The sequence below is a fragment of the Coenobita brevimanus genome, chromosome 70 (assembly GCF_032717465.1).
Source record: "Coenobita brevimanus isolate Jiangsu-jjx chromosome 70, ASM3271746v2, whole genome shotgun sequence".
Lineage (NCBI taxonomy): Eukaryota > Metazoa > Arthropoda > Malacostraca > Decapoda > Coenobitidae > Coenobita > Coenobita brevimanus.
This window is the reverse complement of record NC_137023.1, coordinates 58,296,417-58,312,160: the sequence shown is the minus strand read 5'-3', so window position 1 is coordinate 58,312,160 and position 15,744 is coordinate 58,296,417.

Here is a 15,744-nt window from a genome sequence, read left to right as displayed (position 1 = left end):
CCTGCCTTTCTTCCCCTTCTTTTTCCTCTTCTTCGGCTCGCTATCAGTAGCAGGTGGTGGAGGCGATGGCAGGAGGTCCTTTTCTTCCCTGTCGATGGAGGGGACGGGAGAAGGAGCCCTTTCCTCGGCTACTGACGGCGAGCGGCGGGAGTCTTCTGTGGGAGCTGGCTGTGTAAGCTCGGTGGGCGGTGCAGTGGCAGCAGTTGCCCTGTTTAGGGGAGCGTCGAGCTGCAGTCTTTTCCGCGGTGTTGTGCGGGATCTGGGAGGCTGCAGCTTGAGGGCGCGACGCTCCTGACGAGGGGCAGCATGTGAATCGCGGGTAAAGCACTACGGGATGACAATTCGCGGAAGCCCATTCTTCTCAAATATCTGTGGGAGAAGAACGAGCATCGTCGTCTTGTCACCGCCGCAAAATGCTCGTGCAGTCGCGATACACATGGTGACTATTGTGTCGATCTCCCCAGTGCATCGACGATCCCTGGGCTGACGATTCCAAGCCGAGGGGCGCCGCCGTGCATGAGCAGAGCCCTGCACAGCTGCACCTCTCGGTTCGGTAACGTTAACAGCCTCGGGACCCTTCGGTGCCTGTAGGAGATCGAACACAACAGCCTCATCCTCGCGTAACGGGCGTTTCCGGCCCCGTGAATTGGTGCAATCGATCCCCAGGCGGTGCACGAATACATCGGCGCCGGTGTCCTGGCGCCGAATGAACCCATACCCCGCCCTAGCGTCGTACCACTTCACGGTGCCAGAGGTGGTGTGGGCCCGTGGTGGCTGGGAACCTGCAGGTGTAGCCCCCCTCGACGGGTCGAAAGCTGGAGCAGGTGGTGAGGACGGAGATGTTGCTGCCATGGCTGCCCCACCGGGAATCTAGGTGGTAGGGACAACGTTCAGTTTAACCGAACGCCCATAGATTATCGCTGCCCTGTTGTTGTCTTTTGCTTCTGCCATTGTGTGTGTGTGTGTGTGTGTGTGTGTGTGTGTGTGTGTGTGTGTGTGTGTGTGTGTGTAGTTGTAGATGACAGTCGTAGGGAATGAAGAAGGTAGAAGTGGTTTTGGATGTGGTGGTTGTGTAAAAGGAATGTTGTGTGTGTGTGTGTGTGTGTGTGTTAGAGAAAATGTGGCTAAATATGGTTGATGCTCCTGTTTTAAGGTGGCTGTAATTCATCCCTAATTTAAAAAAAATAAACTCCAATTTCTCCCCTCCCCCACTTCTATCAGTCATTGCTCCTCTCCCGACTTCCTCTTCTTTCTACTTCTCTCTTTATTACCTCTGTTCCTCCTCCATCCCTCTCTCTTACCCTGTCTGGTCCTAGGTCATTCTCTTCTCTCTTTGCCCTACAAAGCAACCTCCCCACTGGCAAACATCATCTATCCCCTCCCGCTGTAGAGAAGTGACTGTCTGTCAACGCATCGCATGATCGCATCGTCAATTGTCATCGCCGCGTGAGGGCAGCACCTTACAAAATACGTACAATGTCACCTCCTTCACATTGCCTGCCTGTCATCGCCGCGTGAGGGCATCACCTTACAAAATACAATGTCACCTCCTTCACATTGCCTGCCTGTCATCGCCGCGTGAGGGCATCACCTTACAATGTCACCTCCTTCACATTGCCTGCCTGTCATCGGCGCGCGAGGCACTAAACAGACACGTACCCTAAAAAAAACACAAACGTTAATGCCTATAGCTTCTATTTGGATCAGAAATAGACAAGATTTTCTTCTGCATTGTAGGGACTAAATTCTTATGGAAGAGGTGTTGCAAACCTCTACTACTTAGTAGGAGCCTAGTAGTTGCAGTCCATGCCAATACCCACTCTTCATGCCAATACCCACCCTTCATGCCAATACCCACCCTTCATGCCAATACCCACCCTTCCGGAGTTAGGGAGGCGACTGGGGTTCCGTGTGTGTGTGTGTGTGGATATTCTCCCCGCACAAGTAGGGGCACGGGCAAACAGAGAGTCCGTCAGGGAAAAGGCAGAATAAGCTCTCGAATCAGAGCAAAGCGGGAACAGCAGACTGAAGGACGTGGGGAAAGGCGGCAGGGGCAGGGGAAGGTGCGATGGTCGGTGGTGACCAGAAGAGGCTGCTGGGCAAAAAAAAAAAAAAAAAAAAAAAAGCACCTCAAGTCTGCCCATCAGAGTCCGAGATGTCCGTGTACTAGGAGTCGCGATCTACATCCTCGTACAACTCTAGCTCTCCCGAGTCCCTAAGGCGAGGTGGAACGCCTAACTGGGAGTCTTGAAGGACCCGGCCTAGAGCTAGAGTTATGCCGCGTTCGAGCCTGGCGGCGAGGAGCTCACGAGTACACGCAGCATCGTCGGACTCAGCAGAGAACGGCAGAACAAGGGCAAGTGAGGGGCTTGCAGGTGGCGGATCGGTGGCGGAAGTCGTGAGATCCACTCCCTCAGCAGCAGGTGGAGAAACAGGGGGGGGAAGGGCCCTCGACGTCGCGGTGGTCGGGCGAAACGGGGACGGCAGCCCTTTCCCCCTCGGCTGCAGACGGCAAAGAGTGGATCTCAGCAACGGTGGTGATGGTGTCAAGCTCCATGGCCGTGATCGGTGCCGGGTCGGTAGGGGGAGAGACATACGAGCCAGTCGCCCTGTTGAGGGGTCCGTCCAGGCACAGCCGTTTGCGCGGTGTACAGCGGGGCCGAGGTGGAGGTGGCCGGGACTTGGGCTGCGCAGGAGGCCGCCGGGGACGACGATCTGGACGAGGGGCTGAATGTACGTCGCCGACAAAGCTCTGGGGGATGGCAAGTCTTGGTAGCCCGTTCTCCTCAAAGATCTGAGGGAGGAGAACGTGCAACAGAGCCTTGTCACCCCCACAAAAAGCCTGTGCCGTAGCGACGCACATCGAGACCAGGTAGTCCCCCCAGAACACCCAGGACCACGAGACTGGCGTCTCTGGGCCGTGGGGCGCAGCCGTGCATGGGCAGAGCCCTGCACAGCAGCACCTCCCGGCCCAGTGACCTCCGTAGCCTCGGGACCCTTGAGTGACTGACGGAGCCGAAACTCCACAGCCTCACCCTCGCCAAGAGAGCGCCGAAAGTGTCGGGGGTTAGGTGCAACGATCCCGAGTCTGTGCACGAAAACATCAGCACCGGTGTCCCGGCGCTTGATGAAGCCGTACCCAGACTTCACGTTGAACCACACCACCGCACCTGTGATCTTCGTAACTCCCGGCGGCCTGGAACTACTGCTGGATGCCCCCCTCAACGGGTCGTAGGCGGTGGCAGTAGATCGCTGATCGGGCATAGCTTGTAAGTCTAGGGGTTCCGCTAGCCAAGTTTCACTAAGACAGCAGTAATCCTCCCACGGAGACAGGAACTGAGTTCGTGGGAGTATCATTTGATGAATAGAAAACATGCTAAATACAGCAAATAGAAGAAATTTGCCCAATTATTTCTATATTAAATGGCAAATACACAAACCTCCTTCCTAACATAAATTCTACAACCAGTCAGCGTCCTCATTTTACTAAGATTTTATGCATTGTCAATCCCATTTATATGTATAAAATGTTTTAAATGTAAATTAGTTTAAAGATATTTTGTCGCAGAGCTGCAACAGTAACATGCAAGAGTTCCACAGAAAAATAAATCTGTGCTATTATTTCTTCAACGAGAAAGGCAGTTACGTATCTCTTATAGCATGTAACATATAGTAAACAATTAATGTCCGCAATAGGCCAAGGGTTTTGTGCAATATCACACTACTAAGTCTGAAAAAATTGCCTAAAAAATCAACTCGGCTTAAATCGCCGGTGTTAGCGAGCCCGAGAAGTTAGCCGACATTTCTAGTAATATAATTATTTTGAAATGATTTCGGAGCTATTCAAATGTACTGAGAGAGGAGTTCATTCCAGTTTTTCTATGCCATATTGCTTAACCATGCTAGTATACCTTTTTTTTTGCCCATAATTTCAAATGCACTAGCTTCTCGTGAATCAAAATGCATGCAAATATGACCATTTGGCAATACGAGTTGGCGGCCGGTCCATTCAAAACACGTTCTCAAAGTCCATTATTTTAACAAATTTCCGCTTGATTACCGTACGATAATGCTTCTACAGTGTGCAGTAATGTGGTAAGACTTATATAAATGCTTCTGAGGTGAGTTAAATGTGAGTCTGAAGTGATTTAGGCTACAAATAGAGATTTTGTTGTCACTCATTCATGTTTTCTCACTCTGTTTACGTTATGTTCATTCATAATTATGTTTTTTAAATTTACTAGTTACGGCATTGTTTACGTTGCAGACCTTTAAATTCATTCATACTAAAAAGTTTGTACTTCATTCAAGAAAAAGAAATGCGAGAGAAAGGGGGAAGATCTGAAAAAAAGAAGACATGAGAAAGAAAAAAGAAAGGAGAAAGAAGAAAGGAGAAAGAATAACACAGAAGAAAGAAGACGAAAATAGAAGAAAGAAAAGAGGAAGAAGGAAGATGATGATGTAGAGGAAGAGGAGAAAGAGGAGGTGGAGGAGGAAGGAGGAAGGAGAAGAACAAAAGGAGGAGGAATGAGGAAAAAGAGGAAGAGGTATAGGAAGAAGGGGAAGAGCAAGAGGAAGAAGGGGAAGAGCAAGAGGAAGAAAAGGCAGACGAAGAAGAGGACGTAGAGGAACATGAAGAAGGGGAAAAGAAAAGGGGGAAGGGGAAGAAGGGAAAAAGAAAGAAAAGGAAGAGGAAGAAGCGGGAAAAGAGAAGAAGGAAGAGGAAGAACAAAAGAGGAAGAGGAGGAGGGAAAGAGAAAATGGAAGAGGAAGTGCCGCATCTTCTCTCCTTCCTTTTCTCCTCCTCTTCATCACATTTTTCCTTTCCTGCCCCTTCTCCTCCCATCTTTCATTGCTATCCTCTTCTTTTTTCTTAATGCATTCTTTTTCTGCCCCTTCTCTTCCCATTTTTCCTCCTCCTTCCTTTGATTTCCTCTTTTTTTTTCATTAATGCATTTCTTTTCTGCCCCTTCTGCCATCTTTCAACCTCCTCCTCCCTTTCACCAGTCTCCTTCCCCCCTCATACCTGTACTGGCATGTCCTCTACTGGTTTATTATTTTGGCACCTTTTGACAGATCTTCATTTATATGGTGTTTGCAACACCTTAAACCTTCTTTAGTTATACTTTTCAAGTAGTGCCCAATTCTCTTGCTGTATGGGGCTACTCTTGGATCAGCATTATTAAATTCTTTAGGCAACTTACCTCACTCCAGTTACCTCCATATTCACTTACCGCAGGCCTTTGCCGGTTCCACCTTTATATTTTGTAGTATTTCCAACCTCCCGTCACCCATCAAAGAAATACCAGTACTATATTACAGTAGACCAGTTGGCCCACACTAGGCAGCTCTCACACAAGTGTGACTAAGTAAAAGAGTAAGTCATATGCCCACTGGTTGGGAAGACACCCAAGCACCTTTCCTTACCAGTTTATTTCTGCATATACATATCAGTGTTCCCCTGTTTATGGTCACAAACTGCCACCGTTCATACATTAGTAAGAGAAAGAAAAAGAGTTGCGTAAGGTCAGCAAAACCCATCACTGGGCCTCAGGTGCTGGACTGCCTCCTGTGCTAAACACCACTGCCCACTACTAACGAAGGCTCTCTCATTTACCTGATCTATTATCCCTTCCCAGCTTTCTTGTCTCCAGGAGCATATTGGCGGCAGATCACCATTCTCCTTTCAGGGGATGCTGACCACCAGTCCCCTGAGTTCATATCTAGCTGAGTGAAGTGAAAACAATACATGAAGCTAAATACTGAAGGATTTAATCAAACACTCAAGTTAAATGATGCCATCCTTTTTCTGAAGGAATCCTCAAACTGAGGTGAGCCATGGTACTGTACACATGGCTTGTATTCTCATCAATTGAGCAAGCTCCCTAGCCCTTAGCTATTTATTTTTGGATACAGCGGGGTAATAGGATTTTGTACATTTTTTTAGGAAGAGTATGGTGATAGTATTATTTATTCATTCATTCATTCATCATCCAATCCTACATTGCACCATGAGTATTAGAATGATTGAAATAACGTACAAAAGAACAGATCCTCACCCTGCCCTAAGGTGGGAAAGGAGGTCCGGATGATGATGATGATGATAAAAGGACAGCATGGGGTAATAAGCAAAATAAATTACTTGGGAAGAGGTGTTAGGGAGCTGCTTTGACTGACAAGAATACAGGCCATGATTTATAAAGCTGGCTAAGCACTGAGTCAAGAGAAGAATATAACAGAGGATAACTGAAGAAGGTTGGCAGACAAAAGCACATAAACACAGAATATGACACTGACAGAACACAGCACATAGAGAACATGAAAGTGTTGCTACAAAAACCTGGAAGAACAAAGAACGTAACTATGAACATGCAATTTAACTGCAAAAGACTGTGTGAGCTGGGAGCAGGGCAATGAAATGGCAGGGGGACATGAAGGCGATTTGTTTGTGGCCACCCTTTACGGGATTAAGGTGTCTGGCAATAGATAGATAGACAGACAACAACAAACATGCATATGAAGGGAAAACTTAAGGTAGGTTCGTCCATGCTAGGCTGCTCCTGTAAGTAACTAATCTATAAGCGTAAGATGTAAATGGCAAAGAAAACTATCACACGAGTGGATGGTACAACCTACAAGAGGTCACATTATAAGTTGTGTGGCAGGCACCGTAGCTCCTTTTTGTTAGTGATTTATCTTCCTTTTTGCAACTCAGTATTCTCCTGCATCATTTTCTCCACAACCACCTCCTCCTCTTCTTCTTCTGTCTTTTTTCCTCCTTTCCTTGTCCTCCTGTCCATTCCTCTTTCTTTTTATCATTCTCCACTTCCTCCTCCTTCGCCCTCTTCCCCTTCTTTATCTTTTTCCTCCTCACCCTCATCCTTTTCGTCAATTCCTTTTCCTCCTCCACCTCCTCCTTCTCCTTTTCATCATTTCCTCTTTCTCCTCTTCCTCCTCATTCTCTCTCTCTCTCTCTCTCTCTCTCGCAATCAACTAAACTATATCATGAAGTACTGGTAGCTGTGGCTTTGTTAGGTAATTTTCTCCTGCCTTTTTTGTGATTTATTGTTTTTTTGTTTGAAATGACCAGTTTTTGAAATCCCCCCTCCCCCCGAGCAGAATAAAGTACAGGACAGTTTAGGTATAGTAATTAATTAGCATGTGAAAGTGATGCAGAGGCATATACTGTACAAGGAAGTAGAGAAGCTTTGTGGTGTTGGTGTGGATGTGACTGAAAGTGTTAAGAGAAATACAGTACAGTACTTTGAAATGGTTTGGCCATGTGGAGAAGATGGAGAATGAGAAACTGACTAGAAGAAAGTGTTAAGAGAAATACTTTGAAATGGTTTGGCCATGTGGAGAGGCCAGGCGAGTGTATGTGAGTGGGGACGCATAGCAACTGATATTAATAATTTCATTTGTCCACAGATCAGTGTCAGTACAGTCATCTGCTACCCAAGTCTCAAGGGATTAACAACCAAGGAGATTCCTGAGGACATGGTGGCTACACTAGGGGACGATACCTCTTGACAGTGAGGTAGTGCATCGCTACATAATGGCTGATATTTTATATTTTCATAGCATCTGCAGGTTAGTCTCTAACAGAAAAATAACTCAGTAACTTTAAATTATCTGTGCAGTCATTCACCAAGATGAACTGGACACACATTCAGTGAAAACTGTACTGTATAGCTCATCTCCTTCTGCCTCAGGCCATGAACTTGTCAGTCCCCTCTCATGTAGTTTGCAGCAGTAATTGGCTGGTTCTGGTGCATTGTTGCACTTGCACTGCAGATAATTTTGTATGGTAGAGCCAAGATATCAAAGGTTTGAATGACATGTGAATGAATGTATGGGTCATTTAACTGGGCATTTTGTTTGATACATTTTGTTTGTTTACATTTACATGATATTTGTCTATCTATCCATCTATCTATCTATCTATTGCCAGATGCCTCAATCCTGTTTGGGGTGGCCACAAACAAATCGCCTCCACGTCACCCTGTTCCTCACCATTTCACTGCCCTGCTCCCAACTCACACCCCCCTCTCTCATATACCTCTCCACCCCATCCCTCCATCTCATCCTCGGCCTCCCCCTCCCTCTTCCCCCCTCCACCTCACTCACATACACTCTCTTCGTCAATCTTTCACCCTCCATCCTCTCCACATGGCCATACCACCTCAGTGTGTTCCTCATAATGCTTCCTATCACATCCACATCAACACCACAACACTCCTTTATATCCTCATTCGTCAGCCTCTCTCTCCATGTGACTCCACAGGCTCCTCTTAAATAACTCATTTCCACTACTCTCACTCTTGACTTGTGTCCTTCCAACAACGTCCAAGCTTCACTTCCGTACGTTAGAGTTGGTATCACAATACTGTCATGTAGTAACTTTTTCACTTCCATGCTCACTTCCCTGTTTCTTATCACTGCTTTCAAAGAACCAGCAACCTTTCTTCCCTGCTGTACCCTTTCAAGCACTTCACCCTCCAAACCTCCATCCTTACTCATCACACTACCCAAGTACTTAAACGTACTCACATTTTCCAATTCCTCACCATCCAACCTCGCTGTACATTCACTGACTCCACCTCTCTCAAAGACCATCACTTTACTCTTCTGTACATTCACATTTAGGTTCCGTTTCTTACACACTCTCCCAAACTCATCCACCAAGCCTTGCAGCTCCCCTTCGTCTTCACCCAACAACACAGTATCATTTGCAAACAACAGTACAGGGAGTTTCCAAACACTATCCTCTCTCACCAGGGCCACTCCAACATCCACTACCCTACCTTGTACCTCTTTTATTACCCCATCCATGTACAGATTGAACAACCATGGAGACATGACACATGCTGAGGTAATACCCCTATATCAGTGTACTTTTAACATGTAAAGTAATGGGGAGCATTTACCAGCCTTGGGTTTCCCCCCAAACCAAGTCCAAAACCCACCCAAATGAGCCCCAAAACAAGTTAAAGCCAATCTAAATGGCCTAACAACTGTAAAAGAAGCTAACCTAAGCTAACACCTGTAAATAACTCACTAAAACCAACAAATAAAATATGAAAATTGTCAAATATAGTCTGGAAAAATCAAGTTTAGTAAACTGTACCCCAAAATGACAATGTTCACCCCACCTGTGGCTAAAACACAATAATCTAAGTCTAAAAGAGTTTGTAAATCAATCTAAACACAATTTTAGTCTAAAATATCATCAGAATTGAAAAAAAAATCAAAACACATCGTTAAAACAGGGTTTGGCCATCGTTAGGTGGGGTATGGTGGTATTTCTACCCCCATCGTAAAGCCGGGGTATCATATCTAGGGGTATTGTGTATCGAGGTGTTACTGTACAAGTATTTGCTGATCTTCTTTTCTAACTGTCTTTACACAGAAGCTAGGTTGAAGGTGAGAGTCATATTGTTTGCTAATCACACATCTATAATGTCTTTTTACCCATCAATTTTGATCCAAGATCTGTACCACAAGATCATCAGGCATCTTGCATAATGGTGAAGAACAATGATGTCTCCAAAACACTAAAAATTAGTGACTAGATTTACAACAGCCCTCTGAATCTGGATAACATCTTTATATTTACTGCTACCTGACATTCTTATGCAAATTGGAATGGCTTCTGGTAATGAAAGGGTAAAATGAGGCTGCAGGCTTTGTTACAAGTGCCACAGAAGCCTTTGCAGCACCTTCTTAAAGATTTACAAAGCATATTACACCTTGATATTTTCTTGCATGTTATTTGTATCATCATAATGTCTTCCAACATGGTTTGTATCAACAACATACCAAAGGACACAGGTGTAATGTGCACACCACCACTAAGTAAAATATGATCCCAAGAGATAGTGTGCTAAGGCAACTCCATGCCTTCTTCACCCCCACAAAGTTATTGACTTTATACAGGTTTTATTTGCCCCTGTGTAGAATACACCTCTTAAGTGTGGAGAGGCTCCCCACATACAGCTCTTCTGAACAGGATGGAGTCAATTTTTTTTTTTTTTTTTTTTTACATCAACTCTCCTCCTCCTACTGGCTACCTTGAACCTTTGCCACTTCACTGCACTGCTGCATTTTTATCGCTTTTCTATTGCTACGTCAATGGTCACTTCTCCTCTGAACTGTCTGCTTGCATCCCTCAACTACAGTGAGTGCATAGCCAACTCTCATACATTTTCTGTCCAGCTCTTACAAGAGTTAACAATTAGTCCCACTCCTTCATGTATGCTGTAGGCCAACTCTGGAGCTGTGTACCTCTGTTTATCATTTCCTACTGCCAATGACCTCCAGTCTTTTTAAACACGATGTGTCCAAGCATCTTAAAATGAATGGATCTCTCTAATACTTGTAGCTATTTTGTTTTTATTTTTTCTTGGAGGGAAGAATCTTGCAGGCTACTGGCCTTTGGTTTCTTCTTCCTTGCATAAAAACAAAAATCTCAAAAGAAATTATTAAATACAGTATATTTAATCTTTCCAGTTCAAAAAGCTCATCCTAAGCTCAATAATAAGACTGTCCAAAAATGGAAAGAATTACCAGTAAGTGAAAAAGATGCCCCTCGGTGGAAAAGGTTAACTACTTTGCTGCACCAACTTTTATATTTCAGTTTTGCCATCAATACATGATTTTACTCAAATTAGGAAAGACTTCCAACAGTGATGGGCCTTTAGCCCCTTAATGTTGGTGAGGGATACCTTCATGTGGTGGCACTGATATAATCAGTCAGCTCCACTGCATAGTTATATAAATGTCCCTCATCTCCTTCTCTATCTTCCACATGAAGGATGATGGACTGCAGGAGAAGGGTAACTCTGACCTGCAGTCCACTGGGTTAACATTCGGATAAGCCTAGGGCCATAACAACAACAATTATAACCCATCCAGTTTGACAAGTTTTCCCTAACCTGGCAAATTCATTTGAAAAAAAAAAGAAAAAAAAAAAGAAAAAAAAAAAGGAAACAAATTACATTTTGCAGTTTTAGCTTTGCCAAACAGCCTCAAAGGGGGTGCTAGTGTATAACTGCTCCCCAACTTATAAACATTCCATTTGGGAATTTTTAAAATTTATGATTTTTTAAAAAGTACTGTATTTATTTTTTGTAATGAATTCTACAAAATACAGAAAACAGCATTCATTACCCCATTCTACCTCCCCTACACGCTGGACAAGGATACCTGCTGGTACTGATATAACCAGGAAGCTCTGCTGCCTGGTCACACAAACATCCCTAAACTCCTTCCCTACTCCCCAACAAAAGGAGGCTGTACGACTGTATGAGTAGGGGAACTTCAGCCTGCAGTCCTGCAGATTCAAAATGCAATGAACTTGGGGCCACAACAACAAAACATATAGCTATTACTAAACTGCTTTAACTAGAGTAGCCTAACAATTATGATGATGATGATGATGATGATACTTCTAGTGATGGTTTCTTGATATGCTGTAAATTACAACTTCACCAGAATAAAAGGCATAGAGGTACAATATCAAACTGGCTTTAGATATTAGTCAGTCTTGTCTTATGAAGTTTCCGAGTTCTGAATCAACTCTGAGAACCAATTAGGTTCATAAGCTGGGGAGCAACTGTAGTCTATCGATTTTTACGGGCTAAATATTCAGATGTTACAGAAATTATTTTCTATTGCTATGATTATCATTGATAAAGTTAGGATGAACTAAAAAAAATACTGATATTACTGTACAGTATTATGGTAACAGTCTATTCCAAATATCATTTTGCCGAAACTCACAACCTTCCACACCTGTCCATACATTCTCACTCTGACTCCTTCAACTGCAACTCCAGTCCATTCCAAATCAGAATTGTAGTTACAGGTGATGAGGTTAAAATGAGACAGTATGGGCAGGTGTGGAAGGGTGGGAGTTGTGGCCTGTGTATCAATTTAACTTGGAATGAACTGCAGCTAATTAAAACAGCTTCACTCTTTGGATCACCTAACATGTTTGTCTGCCATATGGTGCAGTACCGTACAAGCAGATCATTTACACCAAAATAAGTTCTTTCTTAACTATTCAACTTCTTCAGTCCGATGCCTGCACTGTATTTAATTTGTGCTACTTTCAGAAACTTTTATTCGGCTTAGTGGTGGGTGAGGGCGCCCACCATCCACTCACTCAATATAGTGCTGCTCTCGGGTGTCTGCCCTTTCCTCTCCTCCATCCTTCTTTCCTTCCATCCTCTACTGTCTTTCTTTCTTTCATTCTTTCCTCTTTCTTCTGCCTGTGGGTGACTCTACACTGACTGACAAAACAAATGGTTTCCTGTACACCAGGAAACCCACTGGGTGGTAACCATATAACCAAATTTTGGCACCTGGTGGTTTGGCGGGTGATTATGACACTCCAATTGGATTGAGTTGGTGAAGGTTTATATCCTAGGGGTGGTTGGTGTTCATTGCTCACGTATGGTCACTCAGGGATGAATGAGGCTAGTCACTCTCATCTTAAATGTCAGGACCAACTTGCCTAGCCCTGGGCTCCTACGCTTCTCATGGGGCAACATAGGATTGGATGATGGATAGATGGATGGAGGAGAAATTTTCAAACCAGATGGATCTTCTTTAATCCCTCCACAATATCTCAAGGTTAAGTAGATTTTGCTTGGTGGCACCAAGAATTAATTAAAATCATACAACACCGGATATAAGGGAGTTAATCTTGTAATTATTTTCTTCTTGACCCATAATTTGATATTACTTATTAATCCAGCTCTCAGATGTACAATAATGCTATCAATTTTCATCTTTTTATAGCAAAAGCACTTTAGAAAAAGCTCTATATTACTTAGCTCTCTTGTATGTAGCTATTACTGAATCCAATAGTCAAGGTATGAGGGAGACCCAAATTTTTGGGTCATATGTAGAACATACCGGCATGAAATTGTTGGATGCGATCAGCCTGCATTCAACAGTACCAAGAGTTGCCATCAATGACACAGAAGAGTCACACATGTTCTACCACCATCAACTGCTTCAGAAATTAATGGCTTGTCCAAAGTTTCATACTCTCAGTTTTAATAATAATACGGTTTTCTATGCAGTAAGGACTGCTAAGTAAACATGCTTATGTACTTGATTAAAAGGTTAACTATATGAGAAGTCGGTTGCTCAAATCTATTATGCCTAGTAAGTTTCAGACAACATATGCGTGCTTGGAATGAAAAGAACCTTTATAACTTCACTCTGTTTATCTTGTCCCAAACTGGCTAATGGCCACATTATAGGTAGGACAGGATGCTCCATAGTGTTTTTTTTTTTTTTAGCAATTTATTTAGCATATTACATCTTTGCATTCTCTTGTATGTTGTCCATTAAAACATCAACATTTTTGCATCAGTAACATACAGAAGGATAATGTCATGTAATGAGCAGAATAAATTGCTAAGAAAGACATGCTGCAAAATCTCAAGCCACTTAAAGTACGACTCAAACTCTCACTCTTCAGTTCAATTCCAAATGTCACAAGATACAGGGTGTCTCAGGAAATGTGTGACAAACAACATATGGTTTTCCTTGAGCTAACTCTGAGTAACTAATGCCATATCAACATTGGCCCAATTCTTAAATGTTACTGAGCTTCAAATACTCATGACCTTCTGAAAGAATTATCTGGGAGACCCTTTTCACTCATAAGGTCTTCAGTAATTGTAGCTTCATAATGACTGGAATTGGATCATGCTAATATACAGATTGGCTACCATGTACTACTCAAATTAGACCAAGAACAGCCCTGTGAACTGATGTTCCTTGAGAGTCAACATGCATGAGAAATACTGTACTGTACAAAATAAATAACATTTATGCTGGAATCTATCTATCTGTCTATCTATCTATATAATATATATATATATATATATATATATATATATATATATATATATACATCTCCCATATGATAAGGCGCTACAAGTGCTAAGACATAAACATGGAAAGTTCCGCCATATACACCCGCCTGCCAGTTCGGACCTTTATTCATGAGACAACCACTAGTGAATCAGGAGCCAGACACTCAAATGTCTGGTGCCACTCTGTGGGAAGGAAGAGGTTAAGGGAGGAGGAAGACTAGGGGAGCTGGTAGTTCCTACCCCTCCCTCTTCCATTCCTATTCTTCTCACACACTTATCAGATAGATGAATGTTTGCTACTGCTCCGCTGCCACTTGTCTCACATTTACTACTTCTAAGTGGTAAACGAATGTGTAACGCGAAACTTTCCTCAGGCGTACCCTATAATACACTACGTATCATTTTGGGAAAAAAATATTTGAGGATTTAATTGCTTACCATACTAGCAAGACTAAGGCGCCGACTCTATGGTGCCATTTTTCTTTCTGCCACAGCAAATTATCACATATTGGACCTATTACCAAATATTTCTGGTTATTATTAATTTGATATACCCAGTTCAACACAATTTTATACCTATTCACATTAGCAACAACTCATAATTACCACTACAAGGCATGTAAACACACTGGCAATGGCAACAGCGTGTTTACATCCAATGATCCAACTCCCATCAGCTGATGTTTTTACGTTCAGCAGTCTGAACAAACATTTACAACCCAGACACCCAACAGCTATTATTGTAATATTGCTTTAATATACAATACCAATATATCAGTAAATACTGCCAGTTTCATACTGCATACTCTATTACTTGTAACTTGAAATGAACAGTGTATACTTGTCTTCTCTGCTTTGATGCAACTGTTCATTCGTGGAGGGGTGTCGTCTGTTAAGTGTGCAGACAAGATTGGTAATGTCGTCCACTTTGATGACTGCAGTGAGTGCTTTGTATATTGTAACTGGGATTCATGAATGTTTGTACTGTATCTGTATCTCGTGACTGGGGTTCGTGAGTGCTTTTATCTCGTGACTGGGATTCACGAATGTTTGTATCTCATGACTGGGGTTCGTGAGTGCTTGTGTCTCATAACTTGGGTTCTTGAGGGTTGTCAAACTCCTTTCTACAACTTGATCTTCAAGTGCTAAAACGTAGGGTGATTTTCTAGAGCATTTTTCTGCGGAAAAAATGTGTCTTATCATATAGAAAATATGGTATGTATGTGTATATATATATATATATATATATATATATATATATATATGGCGACCTTGGGTGCTTTTTTGTTCTCTCACAGTGCCAAGTATTTGGCATTTTTCACTGGTGAGTAGATGTATAACCATACAGTACTGTATCTGTATAATGTATTGCTAACACACTGTGTTTCATTTTCAGCACTTAAAGAAGGAAATAGGGGGTCAAAAGCGTGACTTGGAGGATGAGTGCAGACTAACTGATATTTTCCCATATCAAGTACACTTCGCATTTAGCAATTTCGCATTTAGTGATGATTTCACCAGACTAATTAAATCGCTAAATGCGAGGGACCACTATGTGTGTATGTATGTACATATATATATATATATATATATATATATATATATATATATATATATATAGATATATAGATATATACAGTATATATATATATTTAGGCCATAAAATTTTCTTTTATATTTATATTTATATATTTAAATATTTAAAGTTAAGTGCTGGACGTATTCAAGTGTACTGGTTGCAACACACTGCCACAGAAGTCATTGACTCTTTCAATTTGATGACATATTTTTCTTTTTAATTCTTGCAAAATCTTACAGACGACATCCATTTAATCTAGTGGAAATGTCT